Source organism: Temnothorax longispinosus, chromosome 9 (assembly GCF_030848805.1).
Source record: "Temnothorax longispinosus isolate EJ_2023e chromosome 9, Tlon_JGU_v1, whole genome shotgun sequence".
Classification (NCBI taxonomy): domain Eukaryota; kingdom Metazoa; phylum Arthropoda; class Insecta; order Hymenoptera; family Formicidae; genus Temnothorax; species Temnothorax longispinosus.
The window spans coordinates 2,677,525-2,699,681 of record NC_092366.1 but is presented as its reverse complement, the minus strand read 5'-3'; the positions used below and the strand labels follow the sequence as shown (position 1 = coordinate 2,699,681).

Below are 22,157 nucleotides of genomic sequence, written 5' to 3'. Positions count from 1 at the left end.
TACAGGTGAGTGATTCAACACGCCTATCCCGCACACCGCGGTTGTTTGCGGTGAGTGAATATTTTTAAATTACCAAAAACGATCGTGGATGTTTTACGTTTTGCAAAGAAGCTTTACGTTCTTGAGAATTTATGGAAATTAGGGAGCTCATTCTTAATTAAATCACGAGCATAAACCATGAGCCATTTCCGAACCACACGCAAACTTCCAAACGCTTCTTCTATTGATCAATTACACAATATTCTAATCCGTTCTAAATTATAATTATTAAAAAAAAATATTACGCGACAGTGTCATAATATAATACAACACAAAGGAATATAATCGCTAAACGTTATATATTATCATTGAAAGCACTACAAAATACTGCACGGCAATTTCCTTCAAAAATATAGAGATGTCGTAGTATCTCCCATGTCTCTCTGTATCTCTTGATGTCTTGTTCAATTCGCTTTCTGGCTACAGAACTCGTAACATTCTATATCGCCAGTTCGGTATGTAAAATAAACCTTGGTAGTGCAGTATGGTAACGTTCTCGCGAGTCGAGCGGGGCCGGATCGCGAAGACGAAGGAGAAGCGCGAAGTAGGTCGTCGCGGCGCGTATCCTCGTTCCCGGGAATTTTAATCGTAACAGTTTCTTTGCCATTGCTCGCGCTCGGGCTCTGACAGCTGTTTCTCTCCTCGCGCGTACACACATACGTATACCTCTACGTGGGCATCAACTTGTCCCGGTCCGGCGCGGCGAGCGCTCTTCGGAGGCGACTCCATCTCGAAAGGAATGTCGTTCGCGAAGGCGCGTGGGTTCTACAAAATATATATCAGTACGTGCCTTCGCGAGCCCACGCTTTCTATCCCGTGCGGATACGCATCGCACGCGGCAGCCTCTCCCGTGAGAGTTGCCTTGCAAAACCGCGGGCGCCTTCCTTGCGCAAGCTCGCGCTCGTCGTTTCCCCGAAAGCGCGCAGATTACGAAACTCCATCAAGGTGTCAACCTGTTCTGCCTTAACCCCGATTTCGCGCGAGAAAACCCGCTCTCGCATCTGCCCCACTTAATCTCCCAAGCCTCGTAAATCTCCAAGAAAAAATATAACGCTATACAAACAACTGAGACAATATAGACGTTTTATGTAATAATTGTGGATTATTTAAATTATAAATTTGAAATGTCCTCGTAATGCTTGGCAGCAATTGCTGTTAGCTTTACAACCTTTTGAACAGTTTGACGTTATCTTTACAATTTTATCTTCAGTGATGCATTTAGCTTAGTGGTGTAAGAGCAAAGTGCTCTCCCGTGAGGTTGCTCGCAAAATTAATGACTGCGAATGGAATTCAAGACAGAGTTACGGCGATCATTTAGGCATTTAATGAGGCATGACGGATGCGAGCTTCCAGGTCAGAATCGCCACCTCCCACCGACACGCGCGAGTTCGGAATTGCCGGTTAATTAGACGATCATTAGACGATGAGCATAATTCCGTCAGTCGTAGCCGCCGAGACGACTTGAGCAATCGATACGTGCTCGCGTAAAAATATCTTATTATTGGCGCATGTATGCAGTATACTCGTTTCTTTTACACCAACATCAATATTTTCCATGTGTTTCCTTTTGCAGATAAATATCCGCGTAATAATCGAAATCAAAGATAACGTCTGCGTAATTACACGAGTCACGGAAGACCTGCATCTTTATCGCCTCGAGCTGCATGATGATGCAGCTGATATCTCAGTGCGAATACACATCGCATCATTCAAAGCCAACAAAACGAACCTACAATAACGCAAGATCGATAATATGTTTTCGACAGGAAGTATGTAGAGATAGTAACGTGATATATTTTCGCTTTAAAACTGAACTCGAAAATTTAAACAACAATATCTCCTTTGCCTCGAAATCGCGCGACGTTCGTAACATTTCGACATTATTATAATTGTCGCATGTATGTCCGAATCAGATGAAATTTTCTTATCGGGAACGCCCGCGACACTCATCCGTGAAATTTCTCAATTCCTAGGAAGTATTCGAACATCCGTATAATGATTGACTTTCCCCACAATACCTGCTATCTTAGTCGCGTATCGACGCGATAGCCAAAGAAGGAAACAAAGAGGCCTGATATTTCCGTGTAGAGGCAAATTAAAAATCTCGGGATGGCTCGATCGCTGCAGGTGAGAAGGCTACTCTCCCAAGGCGAGCAGAGTGAGAGTGAATTCGAAAGCGAGAGCGACCGGTTTGCCGCATTTTGTTATTGCGCGCCTGCCAATAAGTATTACAACCGAATCGACCTTTTCACGAGAACAAGAACGCGAAAAAATTTCAAGCGTGAAAGAATGAACGACGCGATGAACAGTATTCGTATGGGTATCTTTTTCCGATTAGCGTATCTTAAGATAAACCATAAATTCTCGGCGCAATAAAATAAGCTTATCTTCAAAATAATATTTAGCTGATCATAGAATTCGTTATATATTTATACTTTCTAATACATCTCTCATTAAAAAAAGGAACTTCTCGGTAAGAAAGATGAAAAACTTAAATTATTACGTCAGATGTGTCGTATAATAAACAACGTCAGTTAAAATTGGTTCTATCGTGATTTTTAACCACGTCGCAACATTATTTATCGAGATGCAGTCCGCACTTATTTGAAAACTTTGTCGTTAACACGCAATAATGCATTTGATTATAAGACACAGAGGGCAGAGATAGAAACCGATTGCCACACGCGCGAACACCATCCGTTATAGCCATCGTGCGAGGTGTATCCTTTTTTCGCAAGAGGCACCATATAAAGATCTTTGCGCGGTGGCAGCAGAGAGACGGATTCAAATACCGACCCGTGCGAGTGTCGGACAACGGATTCGGTAATCGCCCCGGCATTCGACAGATACGTCCACGTAAGAATGAAAGTCTCCGATCGCCGATTGTATCTCGTCAGCGTATATTCGATTATATTGGGCAAGGGCTTTCGCGTGCGTATGATTATCAGCGAGCTTGTCTATCTCACGGAGGAGAGACTTCTTTCACGCGCGTTTATGGACAAGACTGGTTTTTACGTAAGACGTATAGATCCCTCGCATTTTCTTTCGTTTGGACTATTCAATAAATTCGAATTTCTTTGTATTACATTCGTTTTACGAATATATTTAACGTACAAACCTTTAATAATTCCGAATCAAATCTTTTATTTGTTAAGCGGATAATCTGAGAATTGAAATCTGCGCATCCGAAACGTAACTTATAAAACTGTTCTAATTACTAGAGAGATTAAGTTCTATTAAAATCAACGAATTAAATCTACGTGAAATCCAAAGAGATTCGTTAATGGGGATGCGATCGTTCGTTAATAGGGAACCGACCCATTCGTGCTGTGCATTTTACGCGCGCGGAGGAGTATTGGTGGTCAAGATGATTGCGGGCTTGTTATTAATCTTAATTGCCATCTAGAGGCTGCCAATTAACAACGCCTGTCACTTGTTTTTCCTCGACGGCCACGTTCGATTCAGGCAGAGTGTGTCCAACCACCGTTCCCCGTTTATCCCCCCGCTCGCGATAGCCGCGAATTTTTGTTTCTCCCTTTCGGCGGTGTATCGGTATTCTGTAATTATCGGCCGCCTATGGAAAGTATAATTATTCGAGAAAGGGCGAGTGTACCTCGGCAGTATGGTCAAGTTAGAGAGTTACATTATCGCACACCCGATACTTAAATACACCTAATGGTACGGATTAATCGCAGTCAGTGAGGATGAAAATACGATCCCCGAGAGGGCTGTTATAATCTCTTTCAACGTATATTTTTCACCAGATATTGCAACGTGCATTCTACGATTCCATTATGGCGACTGATATTGTCAAATCATTGCCATTAAGCCAATAATGTGAGAATAATACAAGGTAAAAAATTTAATAAAAAATACATTGCTTAGAATTAATTTTATATGTGATGAAAACTTTCCGTTGCTATACGTTATAAGAATTAGAACTGATGTAACTGTTAGCGATCAAGATCAGTAAATCGTTCTCAAACAATACCTGACGATATCTGTCCGTTAATCAATGCACGCAAATGCATTCTACAGTCTTCGTAATGAATGCGGCTAGATCTATTGCACTTTTATCGACAACACATTTTCTTAACAAGAGACATAAATGCACAGTCGCGGCGATTTGCGAGAGGTCGACGGATAATCGAGTTTCCTGAAAGTGAAAAAACCACGAGAGCCGAGGAAACGTCGTCGTGCATTAATTGACTGACACGAATTCCCCGTTTTTCCTGTGAAGTCGTTGCGAGATCCTGCGCCGCGCATGAGTGCACGATCACGCACGCAAGGCAGATTTAATGGCTTCTGGCATTTGTGAGAAGCACGCGCCAGATAACGATATCGCTAACGAGATGAATCGCAAAGCCCATAAAACAGCCGTATCATAGCATACACAAACGTATAAAATTAGAAAATTACAACAAAACGAGTAAACGTGGCCGTGAAAAAGCCTCTATGGACATTGCAATTGGCTTGAAATAAATGCGACGTTTGCTAAGCATCTGCACGGTTTAACGATAAACAAATTCTCGGTTCCATCCAGCGTGTCTGTTGTATGCGCTTTCTAAACCGAAATAATATGAAAGATGGGTTCGCAAATTACGCGAATACCCCGTGTCGAATCCAGCTCGTGACCGCACAATTCGCTCCGAGATCTTTAATGGAGAACTAACGAGTCGCGGCGACTTTCCAGCGATGCACGATGGATGGTGGAAGACGATTTCCGCGCGCATTAGTAACGTCTTTTATAATTGATTAGAAATGTAGCATGATGTGTACGTTGTGCTAAACATGACGATCGTTAACGTAACGTTGCTGCGGAGCGTCTTTAATTTTGAGGGAGAGTCGTCTAATTTTATGACTTTGTGAGGAGTACACGTATATTACTCGTAGAAATCGTTGAATTGATTTATAACCCCTGCGTGTGAAAATGCAATGTGTCATGTTGCAACAGTGAAAATGGTTTAAGTCGAACATAAAACGATAAAAGTGTAAAGTTCAATTACATTATTTTGTCAAGAAAAAATATTTCTATTCGTTATGATAATTTAAAATCTAATTTAGAGACTAATTTAATTATTTTGCACAATGGATACTCGTAGATACTCGAATAGAATATTTCCTAAAGCCTGAAATTGTTGTACATATATACATAATCGTAATTGAGGCATATATTCCTTCTTCAAATAAAATGTAAAATATATATATTACGAGGAAATTTTCTACATGTTCAAAATTTTTATGTAATTACAATTAAAGAGATATTTTATACGGGAAATTTATTAATTTATTATATAATAATCCAATTAGTTAATAAACAACTTATTTTCTAAAAGCCTTATTATATAAAATTATGTAAATATAATTTTATTGAACACTCAATTACCGCAAAGTTGAAATACAGTTTCGTAATAAGAAAAGCCGATACGTTATTTATGAATCATTTCATCGACAGTAGAAACAGGCCTCGAGTGGTCAGACGTAACGATAAAGAACCAGGTCGCGCGCTGGACGGCCCTACGGAGGTCGTTAATTGTCGATACGCTAGATTTAGCCGGATCGAAATTTAAGGCCCGGCGTGCAACGGGGCCGCGGCAACCGGTCGCGATCGAGCAAGGCCGTTTCGCGATCGGTGGAGCGCGTCGGCTACCAATGGAAATTCAGCACAAGTTACGTTCGCGTTTCGACGAGAGTGAATTCCCCCGGCAAAATCGAGAGTGGACACGGGCCGGTAAGCATAGCCGTCATAACTGTACGCCAGCAAAGAACCAGGTCAAACCCGGAACGGCGCGGCGCGGCGCGGCGGCGGCGCAGAAACGGAGAAGTCAGTGTATAGCGTGTGTGCATGGACCACGATACGTCCGTACATGTCTCTCTCTGTGTGCGTACGTCAAAGATACCGTTGGCGAAGAAACTCTGCCGAACGAAACGCAGATGATGATGATCGATGCGTGATGCCTGAATGTTTGAGCGTCACGAAAAGGTGATCGCGAAATGGCTCTCGCTTTGATGAAAAATATACAATACCGTTTTCCGTGCTATAAATATTTACACTTTATTATTATATAATTTTATGTAATATATTATTTTTATTTGTTTAATACAAATAATGCATCTTTTATTTATTTTATATTTATATTTGCTTAATATCTCGTAGTCCCTTACTTAAATACTTATAATTTTGTCTCAAAAACATACGAGATACTCAAAAATTTGACAGCTTGAAATACAGATAATTATAATATTAATTAAAGTTAATAATTAAATTATTAGCTTTATTATATTACGTGTATTTACTCTGAAGTACCTTGGGAAAAATCTTGGGAAATATCTTAGTAATGGAATTAAATATTCTTCAATCATAAAATAATCCTGCAGGAGAATTAAACATGAATGTCAGGTAATAGTTTCAAACTATGCAACAAGCTCAATTACTGCATTATATCGCTACGTAAAATATGGAAGCAAACACATTTCTCGATCTTAACCATGTATTCACTCCAATTCCATTAAAATCACTCATAAATCCGCGTTAATTCTTAATGCAATATATGAAAGGTATGATAAAGGGAAGCAATTATTCAGGCACTTCGAGTAACGTTTCAGTCGAGGTTTCAGTATTATTACATTTATTATTTATGCGCAAGAAAAAGAGAGGGAGGCCGAAGGGAGAAAGAACGAATTGGGCGGGGAGAGGGGAACGAGAGGCGGACGCCGGGGTAAAAGGAAGGCGTGGATCGTTACGGAGCGCGCGGCCGCAGGCCTCGTAATTATAAATTCAGAAAAAAGGATAGCTGTAAAGGCCCGATTACCGCGGCCCAGTACCTGCGTATGCGTATACGTGTCTATGTGCGCGCGAGCGCGCGAGGGGAACGCGGATTCTAATTGACCACCTGCGATTGCACGGTGCCAGCCGCCGTTGCACGTCTTCATCTCACCGTGGCATGATACCCCAGCCGCGCCACTCGGCTCTCACACATGCCACATATACGTATATACAATATACATGTATACATATAATATATATACGCAGCGCGAATAGGAAACGGCATGCGGGTGGAAGAAGAAGATATCACGAGGCCCGCAGATTCTACGGATATCGCACGTCATTTAACACTCTAAGGATTCCGAAGGCTGGTCCCGCGCGATAAATATCCCTGACGACTTTGGTTCTGCCAAATAATTCGCTCCGGTCGTCCGATCGACCGCGAATCGTCGCCGCCCTTGAAATTGGAGGAGGAGACCGCGAGATACCGAGATCTCGCTCCTCCTCCTCATTGCGCGCTCAAAATTATATCGATACGGCAATTAAACCGCGGCCGATCGACTGATCGATCGCGTGCGCAACGAGGAAGAGGCAGGAAAGAGAGACAACGGCGTTTATAGGAATGCGTTTATGATAGGAATCTCCACGAGAGAGGAACGTAAACTTGTCTCTAACGAGGGCTATAGCTGAATTAAATTAGCGAAATTATTCGAATGGATCGGATACAAGCTTTCCTTTTCTTTCCAATCGTTGCGCGATTGCACGTGCCTATTTAACGCAAACTCGCCCGCGGTTAGTAGGAAAGCTCTGGAATGTCGCGAGCGAGTCGCCGTCTCGATCAGGCGATCGCCAACAAAGAAAAGTCGCTTAATCGCACGATATCGTCACGACAACTCTGGAGTACGCTTCCGATCGAATAGCATCGGTCGCGCGACAAGGGATATCTCCCAACGAAGAGCTCACGGGAACAAATGTGAAATTTACGGAACTCGTAAAGAGCTCGGAGCACTCCGGCGACGAGAGCGCGGGGATCCAATCGGCAAAATTATTCGATGCATCGCGCGCGGTGTCGTGCGTCGGTTCATAAACGTCGGCACGCGAAATTCCAGAAATAATATGCAGTGTCTTACGGCGCGTTATTATCCGGAATGCAAATAGGTTTCGCCGGCGTGAGATACAGGTCTGTGTACAATCGGGAATTTTCCAATCGACGACAGAACGCACGGCGAATCATGACGGTTCGACGCGACGGTTCGAGGAGAGCAAAATAGAGTGAAGTACGAAGTGAAACAATCTAATTCATATACACTGGAATAGATAAAATATCGGATCATGGAAATACTATCTATATTAAAAAGCCTATATATAAAAAGCATATAATCAAAAAAAGTCTCGCGTAACACAGCTTTCAGAAAGCCATTTATCATCGTGACAATTGACACGTTAATAGCGTGTCAATAGTGAAAGCGAGAGCGTAGCGTGAAATTTAGATAGAAATTTAAATCAAACGACTCGAGCTCACGGAATTGTTCGCTTCCGGTGGCGAGAAGAATACAGAGCGCTTGTTTTATCCACCTCTTCCGTGCAAACGATCATTGATCCTCGAGCGAATTGCCGGAAACGCAAGAAACGCGAGGATCATGCGGCGTGTATAATTTGGTGGCTAACGAGAACCGCCGCCGCGCAAATCAAATTAGCGAAATTATTTAAATTTCCTGCCACCGGGTCATAGAGGAGGAAGAGAGAGAGAAAGAGAGAAGATGCGGCTGAGATATTCTGCGAAAAAACCATCGTGAATGCATATTCCGCAAAATTTACCGCGAAGGCCGAAGAAGTCACGATAGAGAACGGGTACAATGGCGTGAAATCGGCATCTAATGGGAGCCGACGCTGGCAAAACAGCCGAGAAACTGGCCGCTTCCGGTAAGGTTCTGAACGCGCATTCCCCATTCAGGATACGCCGGTTTTGAAAAGATTTCTGAATTCTCTAGACCCTCCAAAAAAACAGACGCAAATTAACATTACGCAAATCGCGATGGAATTAAAAATCCCCGCAGAGATTTTTTTAGCGAGCAATTCGCACAAAATTAGTACCTATAAAAAATATATTCAAGGATATGCACCTCGATAACAAAGAAATACAATATAAGAAATAATATTAATGTAGCTTAACCCATAATTTGTATTATAGAAAAATATATAATAATTTAAGAATGATTCAATTACGCGGAAATAAGCAACCGGATTTCGCAGTGAAATTATCGTTTCCGCTATGTTTGTGCACCAGTAAATATCCACCTTTATTTTCTTTAGCATATTTCCACGATTTCTCAACTCATATTTCACTGCGCTCGTAATATCGGCTTACGGTTACATAGTAAAATGCAAAATAGCCCATTACGTAAATAAGCTACTTATCGAAATGCGGATACAGCGTCAGAATTGATTCAGAATTACCAATCGATTTAGAAACAATTCTAACAAAAGATGTGCTGTCTTTGTAACATTTAATTTTCAATATCTTTATTAATCCTGTAGAAAAATATCGAAATTCAGATTTTCAATATCGATGAATCGTATAATTCGCAAACTTTTATTTCAACAATTACGCTGACGAAGAGCGAGTTTTAAAAGACTTAAAGTAGATCGAACAATCTGTAGTCTAACAATAAGGGACGATAACGAGAGGTTTGATATGCCCTATATGCAATATGCGCGCGACATCGACGTCGGAGAACGAACGAGCGAGATTAGCGGCTGATGAAAAGGTGGGGCCTCGCGAGATGACATTTTAAGTGCCGATGAAATTGTACGGACGATAAGCAGCCCTCTCTCGGGCCCTTTACATTGGCGGCGTTATATAGATTCCGCGCCGCGAATTACCCACACACGGGTGGGCCGCGTAGAGTCCCGATGCACACACGCGGCCCCGCGGTCGTGCACGCATGCTGTGCGTGTTCGCATATAGTCGCTCCAGAATATAATGCCACTCTTTCGCGGCGGCTCGGGGCATGAGAACCGATTCGCCATGGGAAGTTGGTTTGGTCATGTAACCGATTGGTCTTCGAAGAGAGAAAGAGAGAAGGGCAAGATGGAGCGAGAAAGGGAGGGAACTCGCGGCTAGAGGGAAACCCCCGGTGGAATGGATCTCCCTTGTGGTTTTATATGGGCCCTTTACGTGGATTTATCGCGCGCGCACTCCACGCGAGCGACGTCGGGGAGAGAACGAGGGAGAAGAAAAAGAAGGAGAGAGACGGGTGTTGCGCTCTATACGTAGCGAGATAAGATATTCCGCGGGACGCGGTTAACGTAAGGTCGGACTATGTGTACGCCGGAGAGTTATCAAAGTGAAGAGGGTCGCGGTCGTGGTCGTCGCAATTGCTTGCTGATCGCCATTTCTGCCCTAATAGACGCCACTCGAAACCCTTTACGCGTTCATTCCGCGCGTTATTTAGAAGTCACTTACAACAGGATGAATGTATCTATTGCCGCTCTGATAGACGAGCATGGAATTTTAGGCTTTTCTGTGAAAATGTCAACCCAAGTCGTTAAAATTCACTCACTCCGCTTATTCGTATCTGAAAACAAGTATTAATGTTACGTCTTTCGTAAAAGCGAGGTGACGTAAAACGAACTTTCGAAAAGCGGGAGATACCTGTATCAGACATCGTCTATATGCGCCATATAAAGTTATCACGCCAAAAATACCGCGTGCACCTTTCAGATAAGCTAAGAATGGAACACAGGCGCGTTCGAGAGTCAAGTGCGTTAAACACGCGCGCTACGCACAAAGCGCGGTCGGCGCATTGTGCGTCCGCGACCCTTCGCCGCGGCCAGGAGAAGCGGCAAAGCGCGATAGATAAATACGCGCAGCACGGGGTGGACGCGGGAAAGGGTTATAGGATGCTGAACGACGAAGGGGGGAGGGGAGAAGAGCGCAAAGCGTAGACTCTCGCGCGCCAATAACGACGATAGATATAAAGGCACCGCCACCATATGGTCCCCGCGATCCGATGCAACGTTGCATAATCTGCAGCGCTGTCCCCGACGACAGAGGCCAGGCAGGCGTGTCACGCATCTGTCTATCCACGCATGCCGCGATGCATGCGGTGCACGCGGTACACGCACAGCTCGTATCTCTGTTGCCTAGTGATGCACATTTAAGGATTAGAATAGGAATTCCTCTACTTTTTTGTCGGGCATAATAGAAATCCTCGTGCTTTCGTAAAGTACGCTATCGATATTGAAATCATTGATGGAGGGAAGCGGTGGACATTTGAACTTTGAAATAACTCTTTCATAATGCAAAGACTAAACATAAGATTGCGAGAAGATAATTGCTTAACTTATGATATTGTTTTTTATTAATTCATGAGCGCGAGTTGACACGCGGAAGAGAATAGAAGATTCTGATTCATACGAACTTCTCAGCCGTTGGAATTAGGATAAGGTCAGTCCCAGTGACCTTTATACTGATCCTTGGACCGTCCACGATTCTTCGCAGCGCCCAATATGGACGCCGGTTGCCCTAGTTGCATCGAACATTATCCTTAGCCTTCGTCGACCGTACATGGAGAGACCGTCGTGCGTGTCCCCTTGTGCCATTTATACCATATGATAAATAAGGCCGCGGAGAAATGAGTCGCCCACGTGAGATGACTCATTAAGAGGTGCACTTGCACCCGTCGAATTTTCGCGAAAGGAAATAAGCATTCTCTCAAGTAAAATTTTATAAAGTAACTTTTGCTGATATATATTGAGTACAATTATTAAAAATGTCTCAAAAGAGAAAACTTCTAAAATCGCTAAAATCCAGCGTTGATATCCTATTATGTATTTTATGAGAAATCGTTATTCTTCAATTTACGTGAAACTGTGATTAATGACTTATTTAATTATATTTGTCACTCATTTTAATAATAGAAAAATTTTAATTAATTAATAACTAGTACATATTTTAGTTTTGTAAATAAATTAATTATACCTGTCGCATCTTCATACTACTCTGGTCTAATTCGTATACAATCTCAGACTATATTCCGATGAAATTCGATCTCGATATAACGATCGTACAGCTGTCGTCTCCGCTGGATGCGACCCGCGTTTACGATCGCGCATTGCACTAAGGAGATATACCGGTCGCATACCGACATCTTGCGCAAAGTCACCGACTAAGAGGCATCATCGCGTTCAACGTCCAATGGTGTCGGCCGACCTCTAAGTTCCGTCCGCTGATTACGAGGACGGAAATGGAAGAGAGGAGAAAAAGACCGGACAGAAAAAGAGAAAGGAAGAAAAAGAGAGAAAGAGAAAGAGAAGTCGATCCGGCATGATTAGATCCCTTTTCTAAATGCGGGAGGCGCCTCGCCGCAACTCCACGCGATTTCCCGTGGGACCTGTAGCCGCGGCATTCCACGGCTATGCATAAACGGGTTGGCATGGTCCGCGCGCCGAAGGGAAGAGTAGTAAATTATCACTATAATAACCCCGCGGAAGCGGATTGAATTTCTCACACGCTCTCTCTCCCGCGTCCATCCCTCCATCTACCTCTCTCTCTTTCGACGCGTATTTGTGCTTCCTCCTACACGACCTTCTTTACCACTGAAACCCTCTTTCTCTCTCTTTCTTTCTTTCGTTCTCTCTTTCTCTCTCTCTCTCCCATCGTCGTCGTCACCACCGCCATTTACGCCGTTCGCGGTGTTTACACGCGGCGGCGGTTTTATGGGAATGTTAATGGGTGACATTCCACCCTCCGAACGGAGGAGAGGAAAGCGCGGGCTTGTCGGTCGACCGGCCGGCCGGAGAGCCGCCTTTCTCGATGCTCGTCATCTCATAGCGAAGTTTATTCCGCGACCACCGCCGCGGTCGCCGATTACAGGTTCCTGACGATCGTGTTGCCTTCGTGGAAACCAAGCCTACCGACCTATCTACCGGCCGTTTGCCCGCTTTGATCGATTTGCCGCCACTCCGTTATGTCGAAAAAAAAAAGGAAAGATAACGGGGTTGGAAAATTTAATTTTCGAACGCGAGCTATCGATTGAACTCCTATCTCGAATTACAAGATAGGAATTCAAATAATCAATGTACAAAAAGAGAAACTAACTCTAACGAAACGGTGAATAAAAAAGTTCAAATAATGGGCTCAGTACCAAAATTATTAGCACTGTGAGCCAAATTGCAAATGCAAAAGATTTATTTTGTCATTAGAGAACTATCTGAGTTATATAAATACAATCTTAACGTGAAAATGTTAGAAATGTCGATCCTATGTCTATTTAGGAATACGTAAGTCGGGTAGTCGGTTTTAGATGCAATTATATGAATGAAAAAGATAATTATTTTTGTACATATGGTTTTACACACATTTTATATCTCGTAACGCACGCGATTTAATAGATCCCGCTAGACAAGCTAATAAGGATTAATTAGGAGGCGGTTATAATGACAGGAGAGACTCCCGCTGTCTCCCTACGCGTATCGAGCATCAGCCGTAAACTTCTTCTCGTAGCGCGGTATATCGACCTTCGCTCACGGCGAAGGTTGTCCCGGCACCGGATAATGCGCGCCGCGTTGCGCAGGTGATAAAGTTCAATTACGCGCTCTCCATCCTTGCGGCTGCTATCGAAGCGGGGCGCACATCCGGAGATGCGCAACAGATTTAAACGGACGTTCTCGCGACTCTCGGCACTCTCGCTATGAAGCAATTATACGGTTCTGCGAATCCCACATGCGTGCGTGCGTGCGTGCGCGCGATTGTCAACAGCCTCGTAACTCCTTGTCGCTTTCAGGCCTGGCCGCTCGAAGAAGAGGAGCGTTCCTCCATTCTTCGAGCGTGTCAAGTCTTTCTCTCTATCTGCGTCGTTTCCTCCGCGATCGACGACACGCGACGTGCTAACGATGGCATGATACGCCGCGATTTTCAAGATATTCAAAATGCTTAGAAAGACACTCGGCCGGCAATGATGCCAATCATTAAAAATAATAATCGTTTCAAATTAATTTTTTTACTTCGGTATCTTGTTTGACTTTTAATTACAATACGTTCAGAATTTTAAAATGATTTTGAAGATTCTTTCTCTTTCTCACTGTTAAATTCGTAGTGTCAAATTATACTCAATTTGAGTAATTTTTAACCATTATTCCTAGATTCCTAATAGGTCGTTACCGCTGCTACTCGATATATCGTTAATTTAATTAAATCCATGGAGTTTAAATAATACTATTTTTTGTTAAAATAATAAATTTTGACACATCTATAGTAGTTAAAAATAATAAAGTTTAACTCAAGGAATTGGTTTAATTTTCATTCTTTAATATTTAACAGTGCGCTCTCTCTCTCTCTCGCTTTTTTAAAAACATTAGTTTCATAACTGATGCCAATGATACTCGAATACCAACACATTTCTCTCTCAACACCAATCAATAATTCGTATTAATGCTGACATGAGCACCGTAGCCACATTGATACCGATACCGTGTGCATCGGTATTGCATACCGATATATCAACTCGTAACTGACCAACGTTGCGCATAGGCGGGCCGCTATGTACCACGTATGCGTGACGTATCTTCCTCGATCTCTCGTTTCTTCCGTCGTTGTAATTGCGAACTCTCTCGCGGCTCTCAGAGAGCGACCGGCACACCGTCGCCGCCGCCGCCACCGCCGCCGCAGATGAATTATATCGGCGGTGTCCGGGCTCGCACGGTGGCCTGCCGTGATGGGTCTCGTGTACGGAGGTGAGAGTGTTCACCGGGCTTGATACCTGACGGCCGTCGGCCACAGAAAAGAGATCGTCCGTTCTGACGCTCGTCACTCACGGGACGGTGACGGAAATTATCCAATAAATAAACAGATAAATAGAAGAATTTTCAACGCGACGCGCCCGAACGAATGTATCTTCCTTAAGAATATGCCGCTTTCACGACACACTCTTTGATCTGTACGTGGATCGTGATAATAATTCGCAGATTATATTGAAAGCAGAACAAGCATAAAAGCAGGAAAAGCATATATTAAATTAATTATATTAAAAAGCAGGACAGGATCAGAAGAAATACGAGGGTTGTAATTGAAGTTAGTGGCGACACAGTCATAAGACGTATTTGATAACTCTAATACTACTATTGTTCTAACTGGGATTCCAGTTGCATTCGTTGTACATTCACACAAGACGACACAACCCATTCTGTCAAGTGATTTCGTGCGGAGAAGTCATCAAATAAAACGTCTGTATGTGTATGCAACGTTCTAAAGTATGAAAGGCGCTGACCTATCTTACGACAGTCCGATATGGTAAGACGCTGTTACCACAAGGTTCCCGAAGACCACGGATGCATAGTTGCATAACCATATGTACATAAGGAGAATTATCCAATCGCATTTTACGCGCGTCCTTAAAAGAGAGAGAGAGAGAGAAAAAAATGCGATTGAATAATTTTCTGTATGCATATAGTTATGCAACTATGCAAGTTTGTCTGGATAGACCTCAACAGTCACTTGTAGTTTTATCTTTCGCAACCTGGATATCGATCCAGGATCATTATTCTAATCTCGTGAATATACTTTAGGGCGTTGCACATACAGACTGTATTGTATTTGACGACTTCCCCGCACGAAATCACTTAATAAAACGGGTTATGTCGCCTTGTGTAAATGTACAATGAATGCAACTGGCAGCCCAATAAATCAGTAGTAATATTAGAGCTATCAAATACGTCTTATGACAGAGTTGCCACTACTTTATTTACAACCCTCGTATAAATGTATCTCGGAAAATGTACTTTACGTTGGGCATAAAAATTATAAAGTATTATTCTCGTTAAAATTCTCGTTAAATTTATGGTTAATTTATTGTAAATTAAATACAAAGGGCTTTTAGTTGTAAAATCTCAACACGGCGTGTAAGATAAACTATAAGAAAATTGAAAAGATCAATATAAAATAAAATTAAGATTTCAATATCGCACTGCCACTATTAAATGCGACAAGAATCCAATCCGAAGTGCTTGGCGAGTAGATCTGTCGCGTTCGACGCCGTTCAGAATCGTCGGACCAGCGAATCGCCGTTCGTAAGAGCCGAGTAGAAAATAACGCAGCCCTAGTATATTCTCGAATATACATTGCCATCTGAAAAGATACGCCGATTGTATCGGCGCAACATGCGCGCGCGTAAGCAAGGGCGGTGCTTTTTCATGTCACTAACGACTCTAGACACTCGCACGCCACGGCTCCGTTACTAACAATATCCTCCTGAATGGATTATTATGCCCCATCCGTTCCGACGCGTATATGCGGCCGTGATATTCCAACCGGGGCGCATTGTGCGGATTCTTTCTCGCGGCGTGGCACGGCGGGCCCCCCCGATAAGAGCGAATCAAGAATGAGCAAGAAGGACCACCGCGGGAAGGGAACGACGGGGGGACGGGCGTGAGGAAAACGCGTCGATAATCATTCGATTTCAATGCGGCGAGATATTCTTTGCGGCTATCAACCAGCGCGCCTTACATAATGCTCGGCCGAGCACAACCGAGAACAAAGGACGCGTTCTCAGGGACGAATTGTGCTCGTCGGGTGCTTAACGCGCGCTGCTAAGTTGGTCAAGTCGATTTGCGCGAGTCGCCGCCCGTAATGATCCGCTGTCCGGGATCATAAGCCCTGGCGTTGCACATCCCCTGCGATTTCGCATCCTCCCGTCTCCCGTGTGCGTGCGCGCGCGCGCGTCTGCACATTTATAAATATTCATGCAGACACCTCAAGGCTCCTCCGCTGCGTTTAAGGACAAACGCGCGGCCAATATTAAAAGCAGCAGGGTTCGGTCTATAAGTAGAACGAGGCTGCATTTAGAGGATCTAGAGCTCATGGAACGTTGAACCAAATTCTCTCGTCTTGTCTCGAGGGAAGATAAATGCGTTCAGTATGAATATATTAACTAATGAGAGTCTGACCGAGTTTGACTTAAACGCGATATACTATATACACTTATTTTAAATTCAACCTGTAACTTTAATTAGTATTCTATATATACATGTACCTAATTCATAATTTTTATTAATTGAATTATTTCGAGCCATATTAATATTAATAATAATAATAACTTTTATCTTTGCGTAAATAAAATAAAATTAGTGGCACTGTAATAGTTTGGCTGTTAATTTATTATATCTACGTATACTTGCTATTTTTATTTGCTCCTTGCTATATAATTGTTATGGGAATTTATTCAGCAATATATATTTGCTTAAAAAAAAGTCTCTCGTTTCAATTCACTTCTGCGAAGAGACGAAGGTGGAATTCCGGTAGACGAAATCGATGAGTCATCAAGCGATCAAAGAAGTTTTTCGGCGGAGCGCGAAACACGATCAATCGCGGGAATTTTTTTCCGCATCGATCAGAGAGAGATCCAGCTACCTTTCCCAATTGAATCGGAATTCAATCCCGGGCTTATAAATAGCCACGCGGTCGAGAGTGAAGATACAATGGAGCGCGACGCGACGCCGAGCACGCACTTAAGCCGATACTGAATGCTCGCGCGGCGGCGGCGGCGGCAGCGGCGGTTTAACAACCAGGTCAGTGTTTTTCGCTCCAGTTGTGTTGATATGTATAATCTCGGTAATTATATACTATCTCGCCGGTGAGGATTTGCCCATCGGGCCGCGCGCACTCGGCAATGAGGTACCCACATTTTATTTCGTGCTCCAATCACAGCTGATTGGCACTGACTGTTATTTGTCGAGCGAGAGCCGAAAGGAGCAAGGAGGAGGTGGAGAGAAAACAGACATTCTGCTTATTCCTCCGATAGCTCACTCCTACGTGTTCCCGTCCAGTCTCTCGGGGCACAACTCCTCTTCTCTCGCTTACGCGAGCGAGAAACCCTCGGACGTTAAACATACCGAAGGGATAACACTGTCGGAGCGGGGTTGAAATTGCCCAGGCGCGCGCTCTTTCTCTCCTTCTCCCCCGTCTCTCTCCCTCTTTCTCCCGTTGTGTGTTGAATTTCTACTGAAATAATTATCGTGCTCGTTAAAGCGCCGATAAGTATTATTACTGGAATTATCGGACCGCCGCGCCGTCCGTATTTGCCCCGCCGCGTGGAAATAAAATTATAACGACCTCGTTATAGCTGACTATAAACAAGCGTTTCGATCTTATACAGCGAACTCGTAACGATCCTCGTGCGATACGGTCCCGGCGACGAGACGTGACGAAAGCGACTTTCGCCTGCCAATATGCAGCGTATGGCAAAATCGCGTTGTCGGCATTGTCATAAGATTTTATTATGCGTCGATTTTCTTCCTCTCTCTACGATTTTATGATATAATATAGGATAGCAATATCTCTTCTTCTTTTTTTTTTCAAGATATATTTCTAAATGATAATTTATAATTTATCAATCATAAAACGCAATGCTTATGCGATTTACAAAATCACAATAATTTCAAATACTAAAAGTATTCGAAGGTAGAAATTGTCGAGATGCAAATATCTGATACAGATCGGGAATTAATGGAAGACATACGATGATTAGTTATCCTAATCATTCTGCGCTTTAAATCACAGTTACATTAGTACGATTGGTAGCATGCCGCTGCGCATTTACGGTGGCCGTGCATCGTTGCATCATTCATGAGGTTCATTGAGCCCGTGCCAGTTCGTGTTCCGGGCCCGCCGCGCGCCGCCGCTGCTGCTGCTGTTGGGTTCGCTTGAAATATGCGCGAAAAACCGGTCAAGAAGATGCCATATCCCTGATTAGCGTCCATTCATCGGACAAGGCAAAGGTCCTCTGCCTTTCGTCGTCCCTTTCTCTCGTCTTCCCCTCCCCCCTCGCTTTTTTCACGCTACTATCGACAGGTCCCTTATAGTCGCACCTTTGCCCGCGTATATCCATAGTGATTTGCACACCGCATCAATGCGACGCGAGAGCGTGTATACATGCATTACGCTCGATCCGGCCGTTAACGACTTCATCAACGACTGACTGATAGCGTAAAGGACGAGCCGAAGACACGAGCGAGGATAGCTGTTGCTGCATGAAAGAAGCGTCTTCCGGCGGACACGCTCGCACACGAAGGGAAAATAAAAGGGTCCTAGGCTGTTTGCCGAAGGACGCGATCGGCTTCTTGCTCGCCCTTCGCGATCCTTTGCCGTTTCTTTGGTATCGGAACTCTGTGGATACCTTTGTGTTAATATAACCTTCACTTCAAGTCAAGTATGCGTGCGTCCGAGTCAAGTCACATATGCACGCCCGGGCTTTTCTTCTTCTCCTCCTTTCATATTAAAATGCAAACTGATTCAAGGTAAAAATAACTGGCTGCAAAAAGAACTATTTTTTCTAATAATATTTATCTACTTGGCAAAAAAGAGGATGTAGGAAGAATATTTATTTTTTACTTTATGAACGTCATAAGTTATATAAGTCATAAATGATGGGATCACTTTGTATTCGAGGCTATCCCACGAAAAGAGAGGATTATCTTAAATGGGGATTTGAATTGAAGTGCGCTTTGATATCAAAGAAGCAGGCACGAACGAGCTACTGCAAAGAAACTAAGAATCCGCAACGAATGTTCGGCGATATTACGTAACTCACATATGCTCGTTAAGGACTGATTTTACGGCTGTTGCCGCGAGTGAAAGTCGGACTAGTCGAAGAACTGTGGCAAAAAGGGAACGTATCTCGACATTCATACGGGTTAACGTGATTATTCAAAAGAATTTCGTTTGCCAAGATCAACGAAATGTCTATCAATTATTGTTGACCTTAGATCTCAATTACTGCGATTTACTACTGTTCACATATATCAATCTAAAATTAGAACTATATATAAAGAGAAACTGCAATCACAAATTAACTAAAACAATACCATTTAAAATATGAAATGTTTTATAACCACTTTTTAATGTTTGCTCTTAAAATGGATTAAAAGAGAAGATTTTATAATTAAATATTTATCTAAATATATTATAATATTTGTTATCTAAATATTATATTAATTATACACTACATTGCAAATTATTGCAACGAGCAAAAATAATTGCATTAAAAAATTTTCTTATATAAAATCCATAAAAATGGCTATAAAAACGCTACAGTATTAATTCAATTTTATCGCAAACATGCGACTCTACACAGAACTATTAACCTTTAACCCGGCTATTTAGGTCTGTATTATTTACAATATTTACATAGCATAGACACTTATTTTCGTTGACTCGTTAATTTCTCATTCTCTATTTTGATTTTCTTGCCGCACGTTATTGCCCTATAAAGACTTAGCGCCGTACCAATTAGGCAATCATTACGAAAATCGCCAGAAAGCAGTTCCCGGCGGAAAACTATCGTTATAATTCACTTTTATTACGAGCGGCGTGGCGGTGATTCTCGGGTCATACGTACGACTATAAACGCGTAATCGAAGGCTGAGAACGGCCGACGGACTTTAAAGGGTAGACCGACGTATCGAACGAAGCGGCAGCGGCCGCGGCGGCGGCAGCGGCGACCAACGGCCATAGTCTTATCCGGCCGAGTGAAAGAAGAAGGCGATGCGGACGGGCGATAAAGAGCGAGATGGGCGAAGCGATAGATAAATATATCAAAGCGGATCGGAATGCGCGTCTCATTGAAACGAAGGGGTAGGGCCGGCCGGCCGACCGACCGGTGGACTCGGGTGGTGGTGGTGTTGGGCCCACCGTCGTGCTCCTTAGAAACGCGCGCCATGAGAAATTGCCGGTTTTCCCACGAAGCGCTCGACGAGCTACCGGGACCGCAATGCAGCGCAGCGTAGCCGCGCTGCAACGATGCAGTCGCGCTCGCAAATGCGCCTAAAGGTCTCCCCCGGACGTCTACTAGCGCTCTTTCTCTCTTTCTCTCTCTCTCTCTCTCTCTTTTCCTTTCTTTCTCTCTTTTTCTCATTATCTTTCCCCATCTTTCTTTCCTTCGTACTATTCTTCTCTTTCTCTCTCTCTCTCTTTCCTTCGTTTGTTCCTCTCCCCGGCACGGTCTATCGGAAATATAATTGGCGCTTTGCAAATCCATTAACCGACCCCGTGTGGCAAGTGGCGTTACCACGGCATTACCACCGCTGGGTCCCCTCCTCCGTCCCTACGCACTAATTCATAGTTTCATGCCTTCCCGCTGCTTAAAGACTTAATGGAGGCCGCGCACGCACACACTTAGCGATTGCCGGCGTGTGTGGACACGCAACGCGTGTGCGTGGCAGAAAAACGATACCGCTTCCGTTGAGGAGCACGTCGAAAGTGTTACAGCGTTTGTATACTAACGATATCTCGCGGTCTATCGCGCTTCTCCTTTTTTCCTGGTATACAGCATCCGCAAGAAGATCACGGGAGATAATAAAATTAATATATCGTGCTCGCGCACGAAACAAACTTGCAGGATGTGACTAGAAGCGTCGCTAATTTCTTTTCATCAATTATGCAAATTGTATTTATCTATAATACAAATATGATTATCTGCCATTTTTGCACAACTCATTATTTTTGGTTTATTAAAAGCGTTCAGAGAATGAATAATGAATACGAGACAAAGTGGAAATTCTGAATATTTAATCCTTTTAAAAGCTATAAAAATACTGAATATATATTAAAAATATTGATCTATATAACTTACGTTTATATGAGTTAAAACTTCTCATTTATAAATAAATTAATTTAAATTTCATACAACGATTTAAGTGAAGGATTTTTGCGTTATTATTTAATTAGTTCTGCTATTTATCTACATTTTGCGTGTATTTAATCGTAAGAGTTGTTACGGTGTTAAACATATAACGATATCTGGCATTGCCACCTCGTCATCTACGTTAAAACTTTTTATTTTTACTTGCACACCATTCCGCTTGACGGCTCATACAGCGATGTTTGCGCGAAAGTCGCTCATCCGCGATGCCACGAGGAGGATTGGCTAGATAGAGAGGATGTATTTGAGGCTACCATTAAGGCTGGTGATTGATAATGCCCGCAGACTCGTTCTGCGCCATCGCGTCCGTCCGATCAAGGTCTCCCTGGGTGCGCACCGATCGAGCAAAAAGCGAGAAGGGCGAGGCGGTCGGTCGGTGCGCACCGACGCAAACCGAGCTGCAAAAAGCGAAAGAAACCGCATCTCGGCTGCATTGTCACTGGTCGCCTCGCCGCGAAGCCCTCCCCCCCCTGCCCCTTTTTTACGTCCGCGCCAGGCAATTACCGCTAACACCGGCAGACGGCTCGGACTCGTGATTATCGGCGAAAGTGATAAACCGATTTCTCTCGGGGCGATCGCCGGCATTCCTAGATCGTTGATCTAGAGAGGCGTGCGGGTTAACGCGGCTGACTTGGCATCACCGAGAGGGTTGCTTT

At 43.5% G+C, this 22,157-nt stretch overlaps 1 protein-coding gene and 1 long non-coding RNA gene across 3 annotated transcripts in view; one reads left to right on the top strand and one right to left on the bottom strand.

Moving 5' to 3' along the window:
- LOC139819447 (uncharacterized) overlaps window positions 1-4,429 on the bottom strand; it is a 164,537-nt gene extending 160,108 nt beyond the window's left edge. The window contains exon 1 of the long non-coding RNA XR_011733733.1: window positions 4,031-4,429. This is a non-coding gene — a long non-coding RNA (uncharacterized lncRNA). The remainder of the gene's footprint in view (window positions 1-4,030) is intronic.
- Window positions 1-22,157, top strand: part of Blo (bloated) — a 110,339-nt gene that overhangs the window by 59,266 nt on the left and 28,916 nt on the right. The window lies entirely within an intron of this gene.